General features: G+C 54.6%; 4 pseudogenes; all 4 read right to left on the bottom strand.

Moving 5' to 3' along the window:
- Positions 1-228: 228 nt before the first annotated feature.
- On the bottom strand, positions 229-5338 carry LOC148222034 (protocadherin gamma-A5 pseudogene; annotated as a pseudogene).
- Positions 5339-7296: 1958 nt separating this feature from the next.
- Positions 7297-9768, bottom strand: LOC148222033 (protocadherin gamma-B5 pseudogene; annotated as a pseudogene).
- A 5081-nt stretch (positions 9769-14849) lies between these two features.
- LOC148222032 (protocadherin gamma-A2 pseudogene) lies at positions 14850-17438 on the bottom strand (annotated as a pseudogene).
- A 2095-nt stretch (positions 17439-19533) lies between these two features.
- Positions 19534-22368, bottom strand: LOC106864708 (protocadherin gamma-B5 pseudogene; annotated as a pseudogene).
- Positions 22369-23822: the final 1454 nt, after the last annotated feature.

The raw sequence follows: 23822 nt of genomic DNA, 5'->3' as shown, positions 1-23822 counted from the left end.
TATCTTGAATTCGGCTTCCCTTACATGGCACAAATTAACTTGACAAAGAGATCGGTCCCAAGCAATGTTAAGAGCTCTATACTATGAATTAATTATATTATTTATCTATGGATCATGAAATTTCTCTTTTGTGTCTCTATACTTGAGAATCTTACAGTGAAAACGTGCAAATCCATTTCTTTGTCTTTCATAGAATCAAATAAAGATGGTTCACACCAGAAATTTGAATCATTCTATCCGAGTAACACGGTTCAGTGTTTCTGGGTGACTGTCATTTACTTCCTGCAAAGAGATCACCAGGAAAACATGGAACAGGCCTTGACGCCAGAGAAGAAATCTAGCTATTTTCCAAACAAAATCCCTTTAACACAACAATTTCCTGGATCAAAGCCAGCCTCTCCGCCTACTCCAACTGCATTCTAAGTCTTCAGAAACACCCAACTTAGTATGGGTATTTAGACAACACTCCTGAAACAACTGCAATGTATAAATTCATGTTTCTTATTCTGTCACTTGCAGTAGCTACACAACAAAGCAAACTGTCTTGCACCAAGAGCACAGGACATCAAACCGCAGACCCCAGCCACAGTCATTCCCTTGGACCATGAAGAAAGGAAACTCCGTGGAACCTCAGGTGAAGACCTCATCCAACCACCAGGACAAATGGAACTTTATACATCTCTTTTATCCATTTCAAACCATAGCACAGCTCTCTCTGTCATCACACAACACGAAAGAAAATTTTGGAGACCGACATCATTAAAAGTTGCTCTCCCAACTTCTCAGATCCCAAGGATCACAGCACACATATATGCTCAGCGATTTTACTGCTCATCACAGTCATTTCAACTATTTTGAAATGTTGTAAAGGCTAAAGACCTCAGCAGCTCAATTTATGATCCAGTCACCAAAGAATCACTCAAAGGTAACATCCTCTTTCTCCAGCACATGGGTTCTTAGGAGGACGTGGCATTCTCCTACTCAGTGCAAGGTTTGTACCTGTGCCCAAGAATTACCAGTCACAGAAAATACCATGAATCAGAAAACCAAAATGCTGAACACACAAACTGGGCCTTTGACTCCAAATGATGGGATATCAAAAAATGAAGACACCTTTAGACAATTGTCAGAAGGACATGAATAAAGCCAGGTGTCAAAAAAGCACAGGCCTTGTCTCCAACATTCCCTTCTCACAAACAAGTCTCTCCTCAATCCCTTTCTTTGGTGGAGAGGCCACCAAAAGAAAAGTTCCTCACACAGCTTCCCATTGCTGGGGATAATATTTCACTTCTCAAACTGAGTATGTGACAAGCTTGAGAATTTCATCCAGGAACACTTAAAAACCCACTGCTATGAACAGGAGAGAGGCAAGAGGTTCACATCTGCAGAAAGGAAGGGGATCAGCACAGACTCTTGATGATGATGATGGCACTAAGGTTAGGCACAGAGTTCAGGTACTTAGCAGGCGATGAATACAGAGTTGGCTCCACCCAATATTCCCTTATCCACAGGCCATAAGAACCTAACTAAACCATTCATTAAAATACCACGAGAACTTGCAAACACACAGGAGGAAGATCCCAGGGCTCCCCACACAGCTGAACTAAGATCTGTTGGGACAAAGTTATCATGGCAGAAGGAAATCACATTTCACAGAAGAAGGGCTGAACACTGAACAAGGAAAAGAGCAAACAGTGTCTCTCCTGTTTCACCAGACCTCCACACTCAGCCCACAGGACCCTTGTCTCCAGCTCTGCTCAATTCCACCGTATTCTCTGACCCTCATAATCTACAAGAATATGTAATCAAACCCCACATAAAACATTTTAAAACGTCTCTAACATCCACCACCATCAGCCCATGTACATTCCCCAGGAAGAGGAGTTGGATTTCTCTGCAAGGTTCAATATCCTGACATTTCAGATTCTCCTAAAATAGCAGGTAAAAGAGAAGGGTATCTAGGGAGTAAAATGCCCACACAACCCTCACACAGGAACTCACACCAATGGCCACGCACAGAGATCCTCAGTGTAATTTCTTACTGCAGTAAAAAAGAAAAATGCGAGGAACCACAACTGCAAGTCTCACGTCACAACTACGATAGACTAAATTCCTACACCATCTCCACACCTTCTAGAATTAAAAAAAAAAGAAAACGAAAAAAAATTTCACCTTGTCCAAACGCTATGCAATACGAAAGCTCCAGCTGCAGTCAGCGCCCAGGGAATGAAAAGTGGTGAACACAACCTCTCACTACGTGACAACGATCACTGATACCCAAAGGAAATGTGCGCTACTCACTAAAATAAAATAGTCTCTAGAGCATAAGCGATACACATCTCTAACACGGACCCAGTCATCACAGTAACTGCTCATCCTGCTTCGGCACATGGCTGACTTGGAAGGTGCATGATTCTCAAACTTGAAAGTGATCTTAAGGGACAGCTAAGTGTGGTTTCAAGAGAACTTCAATCTGCTCATGCACATGAGCTCATTGCACCTGACCCTGCAAACAATGTAATTTCCACTTGTACATCATGAGACACATCCATGGAGAATAAGTGAGGCAGACAGGAATTGCACTTCGCATGGGTAAAAAAGCAGAAACGAAAAACAACTTGATAAAACCACAAAGAACCAACCTCCAGCCAAGAGCAACCTCCCTTCTCTTCACCCACCAAACTGAAGGCTGAAGAGGGACCCCAAGTCCACCTGCTCGCAACAAGAAGCACCAGAACACAGCGGGCAGATGAACGGGGCCTTGCCTTGCCACTCTACAAATCTTCCTATGCAATACACGGACGACGGGAAGAAATGACAGGCAAACAGCGAAAGGAATCGCCGCACAAAGAATTTGGTCCCAGAAACTCACCGAGGGAGCGGAGGGATCCACGGGAAGGGCGCCGGCAGGGTCCTGGTCGCCGAGCAGCGGCGCGGGCTCGTCGGGCAGTGGCCGGGCCGGCAGGGTGTCGCAGCAGCTGCCGCTGGCCGAGAAGCGCAGGTGGCTCTTGCGCGAGTCGGCCGTGAGCGACACGTCGTGCGAGTAGGACTGCAGGAAGGCGCGCACGCCGTCGATGCCCACGAAGTGCGAGACGGGCACGCCGCGCAAGGCGCCGCTGGCGGGCGGCAGCAGCTGCTGGCGGCGCCAGCGGCGCAGGCGCAGCGCCAGCAGCAGCAGCAGGAAGGCGAGGAAGAGGCACGAGACGGCGGCCACGGCCAGCACGAGCCAGCGCGTCAGGCTCCCGGCCGGCTCGGCCGGCGCCGCCGCCTCGGCGGCCGCGCTGCCCAGCTCGGCCAGCAGCTCGGCCACGCTCTCGGCCAGCACCACGCTCAGCGTGGCCGTGGCCGACAGCGCCGGCCGCCCGTGGTCCTTCACCACCACCACCAGGCTCTGGCGCGCCGCGTCGCGGGCCAGCGGCGAGCGCGCCGTGCGTACCTCGCCGCTGTGCAGCCCCACGCGGAACAGCCCCGGCTCCGTCGCCTTGGCCAGCTCGTACGACAGCCACGCGTTCTGACCCGCGTCCGCGTCCACCGCCACCACCTTGGCCACCAGCGCGCCGGCCTCCGACCAGCGCGGCGCCAGCTCCACGCCCGACCACCACGCGCCGCCCGAGACCGAGCCCGAGCCCGCCGCAGCCGCCGGCGGGTACAGCACCTGCGGCGCGTTGTCGTTCTCGTCCACGATCTGCAGCAGCACCGACACGTTGCTGCTCAGCGCCGGCGCGCCGCCGTCCTCCGCCAGCACCCACAGCCGCAGCTCGCGCACCTGCTCGTAGTCCAAGGAGCGCAGCGCGTACAGCGCGCCCGTCTCCGCCTGCACCGACACGTACGACGACAGCGGCGCGCCCCGCACCCGCCCCTCCCACAGCCGGTAGCGCACGCGCGCGTTCTGCCCCCAGTCCGCGTCCGTCGCCAGCACCGTCAGCACCAGCGCGCCCGCCGCGTTGTTCTCCGCCAGCCGCGCGCTGTAGCGCTCCTCCGCGAACACCGGCGCGTTGTCGTTCACGTCCAGCACCCGCAGCGCCAGCACCGCGCTGCTCTGCAGCGACGGAGACCCGCCGTCGGCCGCCCGCACCGTCACGTTGTACTCCGACACCTGCTCTCGGTCCAGCTCTCTCGCTGTCACCACGCTGTAGTAGTTTCCGTGGGAGCTCTGCAGCCGGAACGGGACATCCCCGTCTAGGGAGCAGCGCACCTCGCCGTTGGCCCCCGAGTCGCGGTCCTGCACGTGTAGGAGGGCCACCACCGTTCCGGAAGGGGCGTCCTCAGAGATCTCAGTCAGGGCTGACGATACTGTGAGTTCAGGTGCGTTGTCGTTGACGTCTGTTACCGTTATTCTGAGTTTCGCCGTGTCGGAAAGGGCTCCCCCATCCTGTGCCTGCACCTCCAGTTCGTAGCAGTCTCCCTTCTCGAAGTCCAGGCTCTGCAACAGAGTGATCGCCCCAGTCTCAGAGTTCAGATGGAATATCTTCGATGCTTTCTCTGTGATTTTCTTAAACGAGTATTTCACGTGCCCGTTCAGCCCTTCATCACTGTCCGTAGCCGTGACGGTGAGGAGAGTTGAGCCCACGGGCACGTCCTCGGGCACACGCACCGTGTACTCCGCCTGGCTGAACACGGGCGCGTTGTCGTTCGCATCCAGCACCGTCACGCGGATCCGAGCCGTGCCCGTCCGTGCCGGATCGCCGCCGTCCATCGCCCTCAGCACCAGCTCGTGAAACGCCGCCTCCTCCCGGTCCAGCGCCTTCGCCAGCACCAGCTCGGGACGCTGATCGCCGCCGGGGCCCGCCTGCACGGCCAGCGAGAAGTGCTCGTCACCGCTCAGCTCGTAGCTCTGCAGGGAATTCTGGCCCGAGTCCGGATCGTGAGCCTCAGCAGGGGTAAAGTGCGATCCCGGCGCTGTCGTCTCGCTTATTCTGAGCTCTATTTCTGTCTCTCGGAATCTAGGCGCATTATCGTTAATGTCCGTGATTTCCACTTGGATTTCATAAAACTTCATTTCGCCCTCCACTATCAGCTCACAGCGCAGCACGCATTGCTGCACACTCTCGCACAGCTGCTCTCTGTCGATCCTCTCCGCCGTCACTAAATGTCCCGTCTTCCCGTGCAGAGCGAAATACTGCGTCCTGCCTCTTTCTATAATGCGGACACCACGTTCACTTATTGCCGGCAGCTGCAGCCCCAGGTCCGTGGCCACGTCGCCCACGAACGAGCCCTTGGGCATCTCCTCGGGCACCGAGTAGCGCAGCTGCCCCCACGTCGCTTCCCAAGCTGCCAGCAGGACGGCCCAGAGCAGAGCTCGCTCCCGCCGGCCCCAGCGCCTCCCCGCCGTGCACATCTCCGCCCTGGCAGCTCCCCGCCGCCGCCTGCTGCTCAGGTACCCGCGCTTGCTGAGGTTTTTTAGCGGACTCTCCGCTCACCGGCCACTGTCGTAGCTTCTTTTGTCTCCCCGTTGCATGGGTCTGCACTGTGAGGACGATCGCAGACCGCCGGGCTGCCGACTCAGGAATGCAGCGATCTCTTGATGGTGTCCGCAGCGGGCGGGGCTGCAGCGCTCCGAGCTTCCTCTCGCTCCTCTCGGTCAACAGCGGCGCCCGCAGCCTCCTCCCGGCACTGCAGCACCGAGCGCTGCCCGCCCTGCCTTGCTACATCCAGGGCAAAGTCGCCACCCAGAAGTCGTTTTTCGCCCAGCGCGGATCTCCTGCCTCCGCGTTTCTCCAGCCGATCTCTGCTTTTGTCCTCCAGGGCATCGCGATCGGGAGAAAGGCGGAGGCATTCCGTGGGCGAGGTTTTTAGCCACAAGGCAAACGATTCACTTTCTATTGCCATTGTATGTAAATTAAAACACATTTTTCGTATTTTACCCTCTAGCTTATTGTTCGTTTTCTCCTTTTTGTTCAAAACCACCTTCAACAACAGACTCTCAGCGAGAAAACGGGAAGATACCGCATTCCGAAAAAACAGAGCTATCAGCTTCCTTAAAACAAGCGGGACGAGAGCAATTGCATATTTCTTGATGTCAGGGAGCGATTGGTTACAGGGTTGAATTACACGTACAAATCCAGAAGCAGCTTAAACTCTCAAAGGAATATAAATATTTTATATCCCCTCAACATAAAACTACTGTTTCCTTAGTTCATATAGACATTTAATCAAGTCATTCTAGATTTCCTTTTTTCTGAAATCAACGTATAAAGCACTGAAACTCGTTAGTAAACATTTCATCTAAGTCTTTATTAATCGCGTTGGTACGATACTTTTTCAAGAAAAGAATTATAGAAAGGTAGAACTCAAGTACAGCTGTCCTCTCTAAACTGTGCTGACCACCAATGAATGTGCAAATGGGCTTGATTCAAGTGCCTAAATCGTTGTCTGGCCAATCTCCCTGATGTGCGACCCCTTCGTATCTCAGTTGTCCATCCTACTAAACAGAATTGCAAACATTTGCTCTTCTCGATATACCCGAGCTCTCCTAAATCCCCCGAACTCTCTATGTAAAGAGGATAGAAAAACATTTTCTGAAACAGAAATCATTCAACATTCTCACCACTGTACCACACAAAGATCATGAAGAGGAAGACAGAGGGAACTGCCAGCTAGGAAGCGCAAATGAAGCCATCTAGTCCCACTAATGTGCTCCCCCACAAAATGGACAACAATCTCTTTGTTCACTAAGTATGGAGAACGGGACATTCCACATTCTTTTCCTTTCTCAATCTAATAGGGACAAAACAAAGTTTAACGAACGGGTTTGTGTAAAGCTGTACACGAATTCCAAGCACACCCTTCCTGAATAAATCAGTCTGGAAAGATAAAAGCAGCAACACAAAGTATCAGTGCTCTCTTTTTTTGTTTCCTCGACTCCGTCATGCAGAATCAGCCCTGCACCTTCCACCGAATACGAATCTACATTCAATATTGCTAACGCATTCTAATTTATTGAGCTCGGCTGTTGAAGAAAAAACCTCTCTGCTGGAACTGAAATTTTGACTAATGAGGGATCAAGTCAATGAAGCGCTCAATGGAGGTGGGATAGACTCTTCCTCATTTGAATCCATCACGGATACAGGAAAGTCAAACTCACAAACAGAAGATACCATGAGACATGGAAAAGCACTGCTACTATAACAGAGGGGAGTTATACTCAAAGCATCTCAGCTGAATTGGTTATCAAGAAGAAGATAAAAATTTATGCTGCTACACAGAGACACAGATGTGGACATCGGAAAATTATTTCTCAGAGAAAACCAAGGCAAAAGGGACAACCTCCCGTAAAATCACAAAAAGAGAAAGTTTTCACGCTTTACAGACCTGCGGTGCGTCAAGGACCGAGGAAGGATCTCCCACAACGGCGCTGCTGTTGGGGCTGGGCTTGTCGCAGGAATCGGCGCCCAGAAGCTCCTCCGCCGACAGCACGGGCACCGGCGGCGGCGGCGGCCAAGCGGCCTCGGGCACGGCGCGGGCCGGCGCCGCCACGCACAGGTTGTAGGAGTAGGGCAAGGTGCCCTCGCAGAAGTCGGCCGGGAAGGCGGCGCCGGCCACCGAGAAGCGCTGCGCGCCCAGGCAGCGCAGCACGGCGGGCGGCCCGGCCCGGCGCAGCCGCGCCAGCACGGCCAGCGCCACGCTCAGCACCAAGAGCGCCGACAGCAGCGCCAGCGCCAGCACCAGGTAGAACTGCAGCTCGGCCGCCGCCGCCTCGGCGCCCGCCGCCCGCTCGCTCAGCTCCGGCAGCGCCTCCTGCAAGCTCTCGGCCAGCACCACGTGCAGCGTGGCCGTGGCCGACAGCGCCGGCTGCCCGTGGTCCTTCACCACGGCCACCAGCCGCTGCTTGGCCGCGTCCCGCTCGGACACGGCGCGCGCCGTGCGCACCTCGCCGCTGTGCAGCCCCACGCGGAACAGCGCCGGCTCCGACGCCTGCACCAGCTCGTACGACAGCCACGCGTTGCGCCCCGCGTCCGCGTCCACCGCCACCACCTTGGCCACCAGGTAGCCGGCCTCGGCCGAGCGCGGCACCACCTCGAACGCCGCCGCCGGAGCCTCTCCCGCCGCCGACGCCGCCGGCCACAGCACCCGCGGCGCGTTGTCGTTGCGGTCCAGCACGAAGACGCGCACCGTGGCCGTGGAGCTGCGCGCCGGCGCGCCGCCGTCCTGCGCCCGCACCGCCACCGCGAACTCGCGGCACTGCTCGTAGTCCAAGGAGCGCTGCGCGTACAGCGCGCCGCTCCGCGCCTCCACCGACACCGGCGGCGCCGCGCCCGCCGCGCCCGCGCTGCCGCCCGCCAGCCAGTAGCTCACGTGCCCGTTGGCGCCCGCGTCCGCGTCCCGCGCCTGCACGCGCAGCACCAGCGCGCCCTCCGCGTTGTTCTCCCACACGTACGCGCTGTACGCCGCCTCCTCGAACACCGGCGCGTTGTCGTTCACGTCCGACACCTCCAGCACCAGCTCCGTGCTGGCCGACAGCGCCGGCCTGCCCCGGTCCCGGGCCACCACCGTCACGCGGTGCTCGGACGCCTGCTCGCGGTCCAGCGCGCTCGCCGTCACCACCTTGTACGAGCCGCCCGGCGACGCCACGATCGACAGCGGCGCCTCGCCCGACAGCTCGCAAGACACCTGACCGTTCTCGCCAGAGTCCGGATCCTGAATGTTCAGCACGGCTACCACGGTGCCCACCGGTGCGTCCTCGGGCACGGGACTCGACAGGGATAGAATCGTGATTTCGGGAGCGTTGTCGTTCTCGTCCGTGATATCTATCTGCACTTCGCAGTGATCGGTGAGCCCGCCGCCGTCTGTTGCCTGCAGGCCAAAACTGTATTTCTTTTCCTCCTCGAAATCGAGGGTACCTGCCGTCCTTATCTCGCCGCTCTCGCTGTCGATTGAGAACAGCGAGAGGACTTCGTCCGGGACGTTGCCGAATGAGTAGGAAACACGCCCGTTGGTGCCCACGTCCGCATCTGTCGCCTGCACCTGCAGCACGAGAGACTCTGCAGGCAGATTCTCCACCACTTTCGCCTCATATACGGTTTTACTAAACACGGGAGGGTTATCATTTAAATCCGTCACATTGATGCGAATCTGGACAGTCCCAGACCTCGCCGGCTCCCCGCTGTCCACTGCTGTCAGTACCAGATCAATAGAACTCTTCTTCTCTCTGTCCAACGCTCTCTCTAGCACTAATTCCGGCTGCTTCTTTCCGCCCGGCTTTTCTTTCATTGACAGTGAAAATGACGGGTCGCTGCTGAGCTGGTAAGTGAGCAGCGAATTCCTACCCACGTCCGAGTCCCGGGCGATCTCTAGCGGAAAACGAGCACCGGGAAGCGCCCATTCACCAATCTCGAGGTCCAGAGCAGCTTTACTGAAGACAGGGGAGTTGTCGTTCACATCCTCGATGGCCACTTCGACGTGGAAAACGTTCAGCGGGTTGTGCACCAGCACCTCGAAGCTGACGGAACACGTCGCAGATGAGCCGCACATCTCCTCCCGGTCCAGCCTCTCGTTCACGTACAGGTTCCCGTTCTCCTCATTCACCGTGAAGTATTTCAGCTGCTTCTTGCCGGCAGACGCCACCTGCAGCTTGCGCGCCGGCAGCTCGTCCGCGCTGAGCCCCAGATCCCGCGCCAGCGGCCCCACGAGCGAGCCTCTGCCCAGCTCCTCGGCGATGGCGTAGCGGACCCGCTCGGCCGCCGCCCGCCACCACACGCACAGCGGCAGCGCGCCCAGCAGCGCTCGCCCGCCGCCCGGCCCGAGCCTCTGCCGCCGCCTCACCGCCATTCTCTGCCGCCACAGCTCGCCGCGCTCCTGCCTCCTGCCGCTGCCCTGCCTCCCTTCCAGCCGCTCTCGCCACACACCGCACGCACCGCTCAAAGGCAGCGCAGCGAGCCCGCTCGGGTCGCTTCTCGCCGCCGTCTCTCGCCGCTCCTGCCGCTGCCGCCGCTGCTGCTGCTGCTGGCGGTGCCGCTGCCGCTGTGGCCGGCGCCGGGCGAGCGAGCAGCCTGCGGGGGCAGGACGCTGCGGCGGCGGCGGCTCCAGCGCCGCTCGGCGGCGGCCAACAGCGACACCCGGAGGCGCCGCCGCGCCACTGCAGCCGCCGGATGGCCGCGCTCAAGGGGGCCCGGCTTTGGGCGGGGCTCAGCGCCTGCTCCGGATCCGGGGGCTCCTCCATTGCAATCAACAAGAGCAAAAGCTCTTGCTTAATTCGACTCCAAAGCCTTTCTATCTGAGATGTGCAGTCGGGTGGTTTCAGGGCATTCTTTTGAGTCACACTGAACAGTCACAACGAAATATTCATGGCAGGGCACTAAAGAATGGAATTCAGCTGCTCTTTATAAAATCACTGCATATCTACAGCACCATTAAACCATAATATCGGGAAGACTTCAAGAGCTTTCTCGCATTTTTCACATGTCTTGAATTGTCCTTTCATTATCTGGGAGGAATTAATTTGGGATATAAATCAGCTTAAAGCTATGCAAGCAACTCCTATGCCAAGACAGCAGAATAACCTTTAGTCTTCTGTTTCTCACTCATGTAACGTCTTTCATTTTCATCTCCATATCTGAGCGCCTGACAATGGAAAGTGCAAAGCAACACTGAGTCCTTCACAGAGCTACACAACGGTTTCAGTTTCCAACCTGTTTAAATTGGAATTGTAATTTTAAAGGTCATTTAATCCACACCTCTGCCATAAGCAGGAGCACTTACTGCTGGACTTGAACCGTTGGAGGCATATCCAAAACTGCTCTGGCCAATATGATCCATATTCTCAGAACCCCAACTTAAAAGCTTTGTCCTAATCAAAATCTCCCTCCTTTCAGTTGCAAAACCTGTCTGCTTTCCTATGATCATTTCCCTGGTAAAAAGAGATCTGTCCATATTTCCTATAAGCTCATTTGGAAATTGAAACAGAAAAAAAACAAAAAACCACCTTTCAAAAGTCTACACACAGGTATCTTTTCTCCATGCTTGAAGATCAAAACTCCTTCAGTCCTTCTGTATAGCAGAGAGGTTCCAACACTCACACCACATCCATGATTTTTCTGGAAACTCCAGCATGTCCATTTGGGATATTGGTGCAAGATCTGCCTGCAGTCTGCACTCTGACCAAGAGTTTAGAGGGGCTGAGGAAGCTCCCGTGATCTGCTGGGTACAGAATTTGTTATGCAAGAGCAAGAGAAAATAACACACTATATATTGCTAAAAAAAAGATAGGTTGTTGATAATAGTAAATATACCCTCATACAGAGTAAATCAAGGAAAAACAAAATGGAAAAAAATCTGCACAAATACCCAAATCATGAATCGGATAAGGCAAGGAAACATTAGAACAACTTGTTAGAGATGCTCACAGTGAAGTCTTCTTGGCCTTGATTTCAGGCCTCAAAATTCTCCCCTGAGAGCACCTGGAAGTCACTGAGGTCTCAAGCTGCAAGGGAGGCCCTAAAGACTAACACTGAATAGGACAGGGGGCCTCATTTGAAGAATTAATTTTCTCCTCAGCAAATTGTTCTACTGTGTGGCCTTCTCACCTTGCACAATTTTTAAACGTCATTTTAAACACCTTCTCATCGGCCTCCTTCTCAAGTATTGCTTCTGCTTCCTATTCTTCCAATTCCCCACATGCACAATTCTTTCCTAGGTGGGTGATGGAAGGATTTGCTGAAAAACAATAGTCACTGTTTCAAATTTAAAATACTGACCAGTACAGTGAAAATGAGCTGCAACCTTCCTCGAAACAAAAGCCTGAATGACAGTGGAATCACAACTCTGAAGAAACTCTACATCACAATGTTGCACAGAGATACAGATGGATAAAGGAGGTTTCACACAAGATTAATTAGCTGTTCTAGCCAAGGATTATGGTTCTACATGAACAGTTACTGTGGAAAATGTTGTTGTTGGTGGACTGTCATTGTCTTTCATGACAAAGAAACCAGGATCAGAACAGAGCAGAAATGCGATTGACTTTGGCACCAAGCATGACATCAAACCTTTCTCAGCCACAGCCACACTGATTCACCGATTTTCCTGGCACAGAACTGAGCTCTCACCCTCCTCACTCTGCATTCACAGCCTTTCGTTTCACCATCAGCATACACCAAAAGTTTGGTTGAACGTTGGCCACAGAGGCAACAACAGCTTAGAGAAACATGTATTTATGAAGTGGTATTTCTTTAATGAAATATTCAAGGTCAGGCTGGGTGGGGCTCTGAGCAACCTGGTCTGGTGGAAGATGTCCCTGCCCATAGGAGAGCAGTTGGAACAAGATGATCTTTGAGGTCCTTTTCAAACCATTCTATGATTCTGTTTCTATGATTCTGAGATTACACATAAACCTTCAAGGTATGGATGAGAGATTCTCTCCCTGCTGGATAATTATGATCTGGAGTTCGCAGGATTGCCAGGCACAATGAGGATCAATTTCACTCCTTGACAAAAAAAACCCAAACAAACAAACAAACAAACAAACCTAACCCAATTATCAAAAAACACCCCCCGCATTTATCACCCCAGCCAAGAATGGGAAAACACCAGAAGAATATCAATCATGGCCTTTCATTTCAGATTGTGCCAGCTGTACTATGCACACAACACAGGAAACTCGATTCTAACTGATACACAGGAGGACTCACACAGGAGCTCACTACACAGACCCCAGACAGTCATTTCCTTCCATAGTAAGATAAAGAAAGAGCTTGAAACCAATATTGAGGGCCTCATCTAACTACTCTAGGACAAGCAGACAAAATTCACTCCTTCATTTTGAGCTATATCACAGTGAACTCCTGCACCAGCCCTGGCTCTGGATACACAGACTTCTTCTCTCTGTCCAAACACAACATGAAAGCAAATTTGGCATACAGACATCATCAGAAGAAAAGTTGTGTGCACAGCTTCTCAGATCTCAAGCATCACTACTAAGATTATTCTGTACCTCCCCATTATTTGAACAAGTGTAAAATGTTTTATAGGCCATAAATTATTACCAGCTCTGTCAAAGACCCAGCCATCCAAGCATCAGCTCAAAGGCAACATCACCATTCTTCAGCACACGGACTCCTCACAGGATGTGTGACTACCACTCTGGATGCAAAAGAATATGAAACCCAAAGGAGGCCATTTGAATGCAAACCACACAATATAAAATCATAAGACTCCTCCTGACTCATTTTCATAAGGTCAGCAATTGCCCTGAGGATCAACAAAACACCTGCCAGGTCTGCACCAGGACCTCCTCACACACCACACACCCAACACTCCCCCCAAACTTCGACAACTAACATGGTTATCACAAATCTTCAGAATTTACAGAGACTCCACCAAAAGGAAAGTTGATCAGACAATATCTCCTTACCATGGATAACATTTGATTTCTCACCCTAGCCATGGGACCAGAAAAAGCACTTATTATAGAAACATTTTATAGAAACATGTCAATGAATGTCTGTCTCTTTTCACCTATAAACAGGAAAGAACCATCTTCAGAACATCAAAAGAGTGAGAAAGAAAGTTCACACCTGCAGAACTGAAGAGCTCATGACACTCTTCTGGGATATATAACTCAGAGTAGATGATTAATAACCTTGTTCATAAGCAATGAATACATTGCATGCTCTTCCCATACATGTTTCAAAAGTACAAAATAAAGAATATAAATCACACAATTATGATGACACGCAATTACTTAGTAAGAACTTCCCAGGGTTCATCATGCTGCTGGAATACATATCTTCTTGACAATTACTTTGGGAAGAAAAACTTCACATTGCTTCATACTAGAGTTAGAAACTGGACAGGGCACGGAGGAAAACATTGCCTTGAGTCTTTCAGCAGACATTCACACACAGCTCACAGGACTCCCATTTCCAACCCTTCACATCATCTGTGCTGTTCTTTCACCCGTACATCTTAAAAACATGTGACAATGGAGGCCCAGCTCTCCAAGACCATTTTTCTTCCCACCACCAATTCCACACAGATATCTTTACATCCCTATACCACGGAAGATACATTTGCCTGCTCACTGAAATTCTCTGAAGAGACTTCATAGGTCTGAAAGGAAAAGCTGAGCAGTCTTCCAAGAGAGACTGAGTCAGGGAATATCTGTGCTTGGGGAATTAAGCCCACATTATATCTCCTTCTGCACCTTCAAACTCTCTCTTTCCATCTAGGCAATTTTCTTGCCTTGCTTAATATTTTATAGCCATGTCTCATCCATCTCCATTTGACATAGCTGTATCTCAAAATAACAAGAAAAAGAAAAGGCAGTTCTGCCATTTCCCCCTGCATTTCCTCCTCCTCATGCAGCCACGCACAGGCTTTCTAAAGAGTCACAACTTCAAGAGGATCCTTCAGCTTCACAACAGGCAGACAGCCATCATCAACGACCGCGTGTTGCCTGGCCCAATCCTCAGTTGGGGACAAAGATCAAACCATGGATGACACAAAGATTTTTTCCTGCTCATCTCCACTATGTGTGACGCAGAAGGACAAGGCCTGAGTACAACGTGCACACAAGTTCCACGCAAAGTCATCAGCATTTTGATCGACACATCCAACCTATTCAAGCACATGTGCTGTTGGAAAGTAACATGAGCCTGCTGAAAAGGTGAATTTCTTAATAACGCGATACATCAAATCAGAAGATCTAATACTAACAGGAACACAGATCCTGCACAGCACAGGGGACATAGCGGAAAAGTACCTGGGACCTGATCGATACCCAAAGTTCTGACCTAAGGAAGAACCTGACAACAGCAGCCTCCTCACTCTTTCCGTCTTCACTAACTGCAAGCTGAGGACAGAACCCATGATCACAGAACGACAGCACCGGGCACCAGCTCTCAAAACGTCACCTAAGGAAACTTGACCACGCTTTTATGGAAAATCTCCTATGCAAGACAGAGAACACTGCGGGAAAAGGGCAGGGGAGGATCAGAAGAAAGCGTCGTGGAGAAAATCTGGATAGAGAAACTCACCGAGGGAGCGGAGGGATCCACGGGAATGGCGCCGGCAGGGTCCTGGTCCCCGAGCAGCGGCGCGGGCTCGTCGGGCAGTGGCCGGGCCGGCAGGGTGTCGCAGCAGCTGCCGCTGGCCGAGAAGCGCAGCTGGCTCTTGCGCGAGTCGGCCGTGAGCGACACGTCGTGCGAGTAGGACTGCAGGAAGGCGCGCACGCCGTCGATGCCCACGAAGTGCGAGACGGGCACGCCGCGCAAGGCGCCGCTGGCGGGCGGCAGCAGCTGCTGGCGGCGCCAGCGGCGCAGGCGCAGCGCCAGCAGCAGCAGCAGGAAGGCGAGGAAGAGGCACGAGACGGCGGCCACGGCCAGCACGAGCCAGCGCGTCAGGCTCCCGGCCGGCTCGGCCGGCGCCGCCGCCTCGGCGGCCGCGCTGCCCAGCTCGGCCAGCAGCTCGGCCACGCTCTCGGCCAGCACCACGCTCAGCGTGGCCGTGGCCGACAGCGCCGGCCGCCCGTGGTCCTTCACCACCACCACCAGGCTCTGGCGCGCCGCGTCGCGGGCCAGCGGCGAGCGCGCCGTGCGCACCTCGCCGCTGTGCAGCCCCACGCGGAACAGCCCCGGCTCCGTCGCCTTGGCCAGCTCGTACGACAGCCACGCGTTCTGACCCGCGTCCGCGTCCACCGCCACCACCTTGGCCACCAGCGCGCCGGCCTCCGACCAGCGCGGCGCCAGCTCCACGCCCGACCACCACGCGCCGCCCGAGACCGAGCCCGAGCCCGCCGCAGCCGCCGGCGGGTACAGCACCTGCGGCGCGTTGTCGTTCTCGTCCACGATCTGCAGCAGCACCGACACGTTGCTGCTCAGCGCCGGCGCGCCGCCGTCCTCCGCCAGCACCCACAGCCGCAGCTCGCGCACCTGCTCGTAGTCCAAGGAGCGCAGCGCGTACAGCGCGCCCGTCTCCGCCTGCACCGACACGTACGACGACAGCGGCGCGCCCCGCACCCGCCCCTCCCGCAGCCGGTAGCGCACGCGCGCGTTCTGCCCCCAGTCCGCGTCCGTCGCCAGCACCGTCAGCACCAGCGCGCCCGCCGCGTTGTTCTCCGCCAGCCGCGCGCTGTAGCGCTCCTCCGCGAACACCGGCGCGTTGTCGTTCACGTCCAGCACCCGCAGCGCCAGCACCGCGCTGCTCTGCAGCGACGGAGACCCGCCGTCGGCCGCCCGCACCGTCACGTTGTACTCCGACACCTGCTCTCGGTCTAGCTCTCTCGATGTCACCACGCGATAGTAATCATCAAAAGATTTCTCCAGTCGGAACGGGACGCCTTCGTCGAGCGAGCAGCGGACGGCACCGTTCGCCCCTGAGTCGCGGTCCTGGACGTGCAGCAGGGCTACCACGGTCCCTGACGGGGCATCCTCAGAGATCTCATTTACCGTCGATGACACTGTGAGTACGGGCGCGTTGTCGTTTACATCCGTTACGGTAACCTCAACATTCGTGGTGTCAAAAAGGGCACCACCATCATTTGCCTGCACCTCTAATTTGTAGTAGTCGCCGTCCTCGAAGTCCAGGCTCCGCAATAGACTGATCTCTCCAGTGTCAGCATTCAGTTGGAAAATCTTCGAGGCTTTCTCTTTAATTTTCTTGAGCATGTATTTTACGTGTCCGTACAGCCCATCGTCGGCGTCCGTGGCCGTGACAGTGACGAGGACGGAGCCCACGGGTACGTCCTCGGGCACACGCACCGTGTACTCCGCCTGGCTGAACACGGGCGCGTTGTCGTTCGCGTCCACCACCGTCACGCGGATCCGAGCCGTGCCCGTCCGTGACGGATCGCCGCCGTCCATCGCCCTCAGCACCAGCTCGTGAAACGCCGCCTCCTCCCGGTCCAGCGCCTTGGCCAGCACCAGCTCGGGACGCTGATCGCCGCCGGGGCCCGCCTGCACGGCCAGCGAGAAGTGCTCGTCACCGCTCAGCTCGTAGCTCTGCAGGGAATTCTGGCCCGAGTCCGGGTCGTGAGCGTCTGGCAGAGGAAACCGCGATCCCGGAGTTGTCATCTCGCTCATTCTCAACTCTGTTTCTGAGTCTCTGAAGTTGGGCGCGTTGTCGTTAATGTCCGTGATTTCCACTTGGATTCCGTACACCTGCATCTCCCCTTCCACTATCAGCTCACAGCGCAGCACGCATTGCTGCACATTCTCGCACAGCTGCTCTCTGTCGATCCTCTCCGCCGTCACTAAATGTCCCGTTTTCCCATGTAGAGCGAAATACTGCGTCCTACCTTTGTCCAAGATATGAAATCCGCGGTCTCGGAGCGCCGGCAGCTGCAGCCCCAGGTCTTTGGCCACGTCGCCCACGAACGAGCCCTTTGGCATCTCCTCGGGCACCGAGTAGCGCAGCTGCCCCCACGCTGCCTCCCAGGCCGCCAGCAGGACGGCCCAGAGCAGAGCTCGCTGCCTCCGGCCCCAGCGCCTCCCCGCCGCGCACATCTCCGCCGCTCCGCTGCGCCCCGGCCGGCTATTCCCCGTCTCCGACTGCCGATTCGCCTCCTTCACCTCAGGCCCCAGCTCAGCTCTCCCGTCTTCTGGCACCGGTCCTTCCTTCTCGTTGTAGCACGGCTCCGCACCGCGGGGACTCTCGCAGACCGCCCGCCGCTGACTCTGACAGGGAACGAGCGATCGAGTCTGACCGCAGCGGGCGGGGCTGCAGCGCTCCGAGCTTCCTCTCGCTCCTCTCGGTCAACAGCGGCGCCCGCAGCCTCCTCCCGGCACTGCAGCACCGAGCGCTGTGATCCTGCCTTGCCCACGGGCGGCTCGGCGGGAAGGAGACATTGCCGCAGATACCTCCTGCTTTTCTCCAACTCTCTTCTTTTATGCTCGAACACATCACGACCGTGAGGAAAGCAGAGGTGTCTCGTGATCGGGTGTTTCTAACTCACAGAAAAATATCATTTGGTACCGGCGATAAAGTAAAATATTTTGCCCGATTTTATTGTGATGGAAACTCTTAGTTCTTTCCTATTAGTCTAAAAACACGAGGTGAAGCCGTCCTGCTTGAATGAGTGGCAGGACAACAGTAAAACAAAAGAGGCTCAGAAATTCAGAACGTGATGATCAAACACACAACTCTGTCCACAGGACTAGCGGAGATACCAGGCTCATTAACCCACTGGCAGGAACTTTGCTTAAAGATTTCAATTAATACAGAAGACTGTCTAAATTAACTACTGCATTATGAGTGACTAAGAAGAGGCGTTTAAAGGCGGAAGAAGGCGGGGTCTAACACAGCTCCTTAGAAATGAGGTGAAGTTTGATTGCTCAGGCACCTGCCAGGGCTCTGGGATGTGTCCCTATAAGACATTGATGGGAACAGAGGACAGGAAGAGAGCCCCTGGATACTCAAAGATTATAATCTCCCACCCTCCGATTTCAGACTACAGGTCCCTGGAGCACTTTTCGCTGACTGAACTGCAACTAACCCGGAATCAGAAAGTATCTGCAGTGAACCTTGCCAGAATAATCTAAGTTAATACACACATTTAGGAAGTCGTTCTGCAGCGACAAGAAAAGGCTTTCATTTTCTCAAAACCCAAAGTGCAAGGAATTTACGCTTGTAATTAAGATATTAATCTAATTCTTCGTTACTCTTGTTGGCAAGACGTATTTTCAACAAAATACTGTAGAATATTAGAAGAGCTGCATGCCCTAAATAATGGCGACCAAGGATAAGTGTACAAATGGACTTGATTCAAGTACGTAAATCGCTATTTTGGCAGCTCCCTTTGACATTTGATAAAAGTTTTCTCGATCTCACGGGTCAATCTTTGAAAAACGGATGTAAATACGAATGAAAAAAGTGAGGACAATTTAAAAAATAAAAAGTATCCTCTCTTTCTGTAAAAAGCATAGAGAAAGAGAAACAGCTCTATTCATTTTTTACACCTTCTACACTATCACTTGTAAATGAAAGAAAGATCAGGAATGACAAAAAAAGACTAAAGTACCAAGCAGGATGAAAAAACACTGTAACAACAGCTAAATGCATCCAATACTGTTGCCATTCCTGTCATTTCTATAGCAGAACTTCCCACAGAATTGGTGACATTCTCATCTTTCACCACTCATGGATTACCTGTCACTTTCCAGTCATATAATCCAACTGTCAGGTTGCCTTTAAAAGCATAATAATGAGAAGGAAGAATTTCCTACAAGAGGGATTTCTGTCTTGCCATCCACCATCATCCATAAGCAAAATATATAAAAAATTTGACAAGGAAAGAAAAATCTCCTGCACCAAGTTCAGTTTTGTTTTTCACAAAGCCATCATACAGATTCAGCGCATCTCTGTCTATAGAGTGAGGATTCACCATCACTTCAAATGCAATTTTATGCAATGTAAAAGTTCTAGACAACAACTTGCATTTGACAACGGAACAGATACCACAGAAAAACCAATCATTGCCATCACGAACTGCGTACTCCTAGAGAGAAGAGGGACACAAATTTCAAGTAGAAACATAGTAGCACACCTCACACACACACTGCGGGAAAATAAGAGGGAAAAACGACAACGTATCGAAACGGCTCAAGGAGAATAATGGAAACATGCCGATTTACAGACCTGAGATGCGTCGGGATTGGTAGGCACCTCCCCCTCGAGAGCGCTGCTGTTCGAGCTGGGATTGTCGCAGGAATCGGCGCCCAGAAGCTCCTCCGCCGACAGCACGGGCACCGGCGGCGGCGGCGGCCAAGCGGCCTCGGGCACGGCGCGGGCGGGCGCCGCCACGCACAGGTTGTAGGAGTAGGGCAAGGTGCCCTCGCAGAAGTCGGCCGGGAAGGCGGCGCCGGCCACCGAGAAGCGCTGCGCGCCCAGGCAGCGCAGCACGGCGGGCGGCCCGGCCCGGCGCAGCCGCGCCAGCACGGCCAGCGCCACGCTCAGCACCAAGAGCGCCGACAGCAGCGCCAGCGCCAGCACCAGGTAGAACTGCAGCTCGGCCGCCGCCGCCGCCGCCGCCTCGGCGCCCGCCGCCCGCTCGCTCAGCTCCGGCAGCGCCTCCTGCAAGCTCTCGGCCAGCACCACGTGCAGCGTGGCCGTGGCCGACAGCGCCGGCTGCCCGTGGTCCTTCACCACGGCCACCAGCCGCTGCTTGGCCGCGTCCCGCTCGGACACGGCGCGCGCCGTGCGCACCTCGCCGCTGTGCAGCCCCACGCGGAACAGCGCCGGCTCCGACGCCTGCACCAGCTCGTACGACAGCCACGCGTTGCGCCCCGCGTCCGCGTCCACCGCCACCACCTTGGCCACCAGGTAGCCGGCCTCGGCCGAGCGCGGCACCACCTCGAACGCCGCCGCCGGAGCCTCTCCCGCCGCCGACGCCGGAGCCGCCGGCCACAGCACCCGCGGCGCGTTGTCGTTGCGGTCCAGCACGAAGACGCGCACCGTGGCCGTGGAGCTGCGCGCCGGCGCGCCGCCGTCCTGCGCCCGCACCGCCACCGCGAACTCGCGGCACTGCTCGTAGTCCAAGGAGCGCTGCGCGTACAGCGCGCCGCTCCGCGCCTCCACCGACACCGGCGGCGCCGCGCCCGCCGCGCCCGCGCTGCCGCCCGCCAGCCAGTAGCTCACGCGCCCGTTGGCGCCCGCGTCCGCGTCCCGCGCCTGCACGCGCAGCACCAGCGCGCCCGCCGCGTTGTTCTCCCACACGTACGCGCTGTACGCCGCCTCCTCGAACACCGGCGCGTTGTCGTTCACGTCCGACACCTCCAGCACCAGCTCCGCGCTGCTCGACAGCGCCGGCCTGCCCCGGTCCCGGGCCACCACCGTCACGCGGTGCTCGGACGCCTGCTCGCGGTCCAGCGCGCTCGCCGTCACCACCTTGTACGAGCCGCCCGGCGACGCCACGATCGACAGCGGCGCCTCGCCCGACAGCTCGCACGACACCTGACCGTTCTCGCCGGAGTCTCTGTCCCGAACTTTCAGCACGGCCACCACGGTGCCCACTGGCGAATCTTCGGGCACGGGACTCGACAGCGACAGAATCGTACTCTCGGGAGCGTTGTCATTCTCGTCCGTGATGTCGATCTGCACTTCGCAGTGACTCGTGAGCCCACCGCCGTCTCTAGCCTCCAGGCGGAAGATGTATTTACTCTGTCCCTCGTAATCGAGGGGACCTGTGGTCCTGACTTCGCCAGTCTCACTATCAATAGTAAACAACGTTCGGATGCTTTCTGGGATGTTGACGATGGAGTAGGACACCTGCCCGTTGGTGCCCACGTCTGCATCTGTCGCCTCTACCCGCAGCACCAGAGACCCGAGTGGCAAATTCTCCGCCACTCTCGCCTCGTAGAGGCTTTTGCTGAACACAGGCAGGTTGTCGTTTAAGTCCGTCACGTTAATAAGGACCTCGACAGTCCCAGACCTTGCGGGGTCCCCGCTGTCTACTGCTGTCAGCACCAGTTCAAAGGAACTCTGCTTCTCCCGGTCCAACCCTCTCTCCAGGATTAATTCCGGCTGCTTGCTTCCACCAGGACTCTCCGTCATGGCCAAAGTGAAGGACGGGTTGCCTGTGAGCTGATAAATCAGAAGGGAGTTGCTGCCCACTTCGGCATCTCGGGCCACTTCCAGGGGAAAACGAGCACCGGGAAGCGTCCATTCACCAATCTCCAATTCCAGAGCAGCCTTACTGAAGGTCGGGGAGTTGTCATTCACATCCTCAATGGCCACCTCGACATGGAAAACGTTCAGCGGGTTGTGCACCAGCGCCTCGAAGCGGACGGAACAGGTCGCCGACTCGCCGCACATCTCCTCGCGGTCCAGCCTCTCGTTCACGTACAGGTTCCCGTTCTCCTCATTCACCGTGAAGTATTGCTTCTCCTCGCTCAGCCGCAGTTTGCGCGCCGGCAGCTCGTCCGCGCTGAGCCCCAGGTCCCGCGCCAGCGGCCCCACGAGCGAGCCTCTGCCCAGCTCCTCGGCGATGGCGTAGCGGACCCGCTCGGCCGCCGCCCGCCACCACACGCACAGCAGCAGCGCGCCCAGCAGCGCTCGCCCGCCGCCCGGCCCGAGCCTCTGCCGCCGCCTCACCGCCATTCTCTGCCGCCACAGCTCGCCGCGCTCCTGCCTCCCTTCCAGCCGCTCTCGCCACACACCGCACGCACCGCTCAAAGGCAGCGCAGCGAGCCCGCTCAGGTCGCGTCTCGCCGCCGTCTCTCGCCGCTCCTGCCGCTGCTGCTGCTGGCGGTGCCGCTGCCGCTGTGGCCGGCGCCGGGCGAGCGAGCAGCCTGCGGGGGCAGGACGCTGCGGCGGCGGCGGCCAACAGCGACACCCGGAGGCGCCGCCGCGCCACTGCAGCCGCCGGATGGCCGCGCTCAAGGGGGCCCGGCTTTGGGCGGGGCTCAGCGCCTGCTCCGGATCCGGGGGTTCCTCCATTGCAAACAACAAGACCAGAAGCTCTTGCGTTATTCGACTCCAAGGCCTTTCTATCTGAGATGTACAGTCGGGTGGTTTAATGGCATTCTCTTGAGTCACACTGAACAGTCACAAGGAAATATTCATGGCAGGGCACTAAAGAATGGAATTCAGCTGCTCTTTATAATCACTGCACATGTACAGCAGCATTAAACGATAATATCGGGAAAACATCAAGAGCTTTCTCAAATTTTGTCACAGGTCTTGAATTGTCCTTTCATTATCTGGGAGGAATTAATTTGGGATATAAATCAGCTTAAAGCAATGCAAGCAACTCCTATGCCAAGACAGCAGAATAACATTTACTCTTCTGTTTCTGACTCATGTAACTCCTTTCATTTTCATTTCCATATCTGAGCGCCTGACAATGGAAAGTGCAAAGCAACACTGAGTCCTTCACAGAGCTACACAACGGTTTCAGTTTCCAACCTGTTTAAATTGGAATTGTAATTTTAAAGGTCATTTAATCCACACCTCTGCCATAAGCAGGAGCACTTACTGCTGGATTTGAACTTTTGGAGGCATATCCAAAACTGCTCTGGGCAATATGTTCCATATTCTCACAACCCCAAATAAAAAGCTTTCTCCTAATCAAAATCTCCCTCCTTTTAGTTACAACACTTCTCTGCTTTCCTATGACCACTGGCCCTGGTGAAAAGAGATCTGTCAATATTTCCTATAAGCTTATTTGGAAATTGAAACAGAAAAAAAAAAACACCTTTCGAAAGTCTACACACAGGTGTCTTTTCTCCATGCTTGAATATCTAAACTCCTTCAGTCCTTCTGTATAGCAGAGAGGTTCCAACACTCACACCACTTCCATGATTTTTCTGGAAACCAGAAATCCCAGCATGTCCATTTGGGATATTGGTGCAAGATCTGCCTGCAGTCTGCACTCTGACCGAGAGTTTAGAGGGGCTGAGGAAGCTCCCGCGGTCTGCTGGGTACAGAATTTGTTATGCAAGAGCAAGAGAAAATAACAACTATATATTGCTAAAAAAAGATAGGTTGTTGATAATAGTAAATATACCCACATACAGAGTAAATCAAGGAAAAACAAAATGGAAAAAAATCTGCACAAATACCCAAATCATGAATCGCATAAGGCAAGGAAACATTAGAGCAACTTGTTAGAGATGCTCACAGTGAAGTCTTCTAGGCCTTGATTTCAGGCCTCAAAATTCTCCCCTGAGAGCACCTGGAAGTCACTGAGGTCTCAAGCTGCAAGGGAGGCCCTAAAGACTAACACTGAATAGGACAGGGGGCCTCATTTGAAGAATTAATTTACTCCTCAGCAAATTGTTCAACTGTGTGGCCTTCTCACCTTGCACAATTTTTAAACCATCATTTTAAACACCTTCTCATCGGCCTCCCTCTCAAGTTCAATCTTCTGACAAATTACACCAGATTCTCTT

The sequence above is a fragment of the Sturnus vulgaris genome, chromosome 15 (assembly GCF_052056855.1).
Source record: "Sturnus vulgaris isolate bStuVul1 chromosome 15, bStuVul1.hap1, whole genome shotgun sequence".
NCBI lineage: Eukaryota > Metazoa > Chordata > Aves > Passeriformes > Sturnidae > Sturnus > Sturnus vulgaris.
This window is presented reverse-complemented; position numbering and strand designations above follow the sequence as displayed.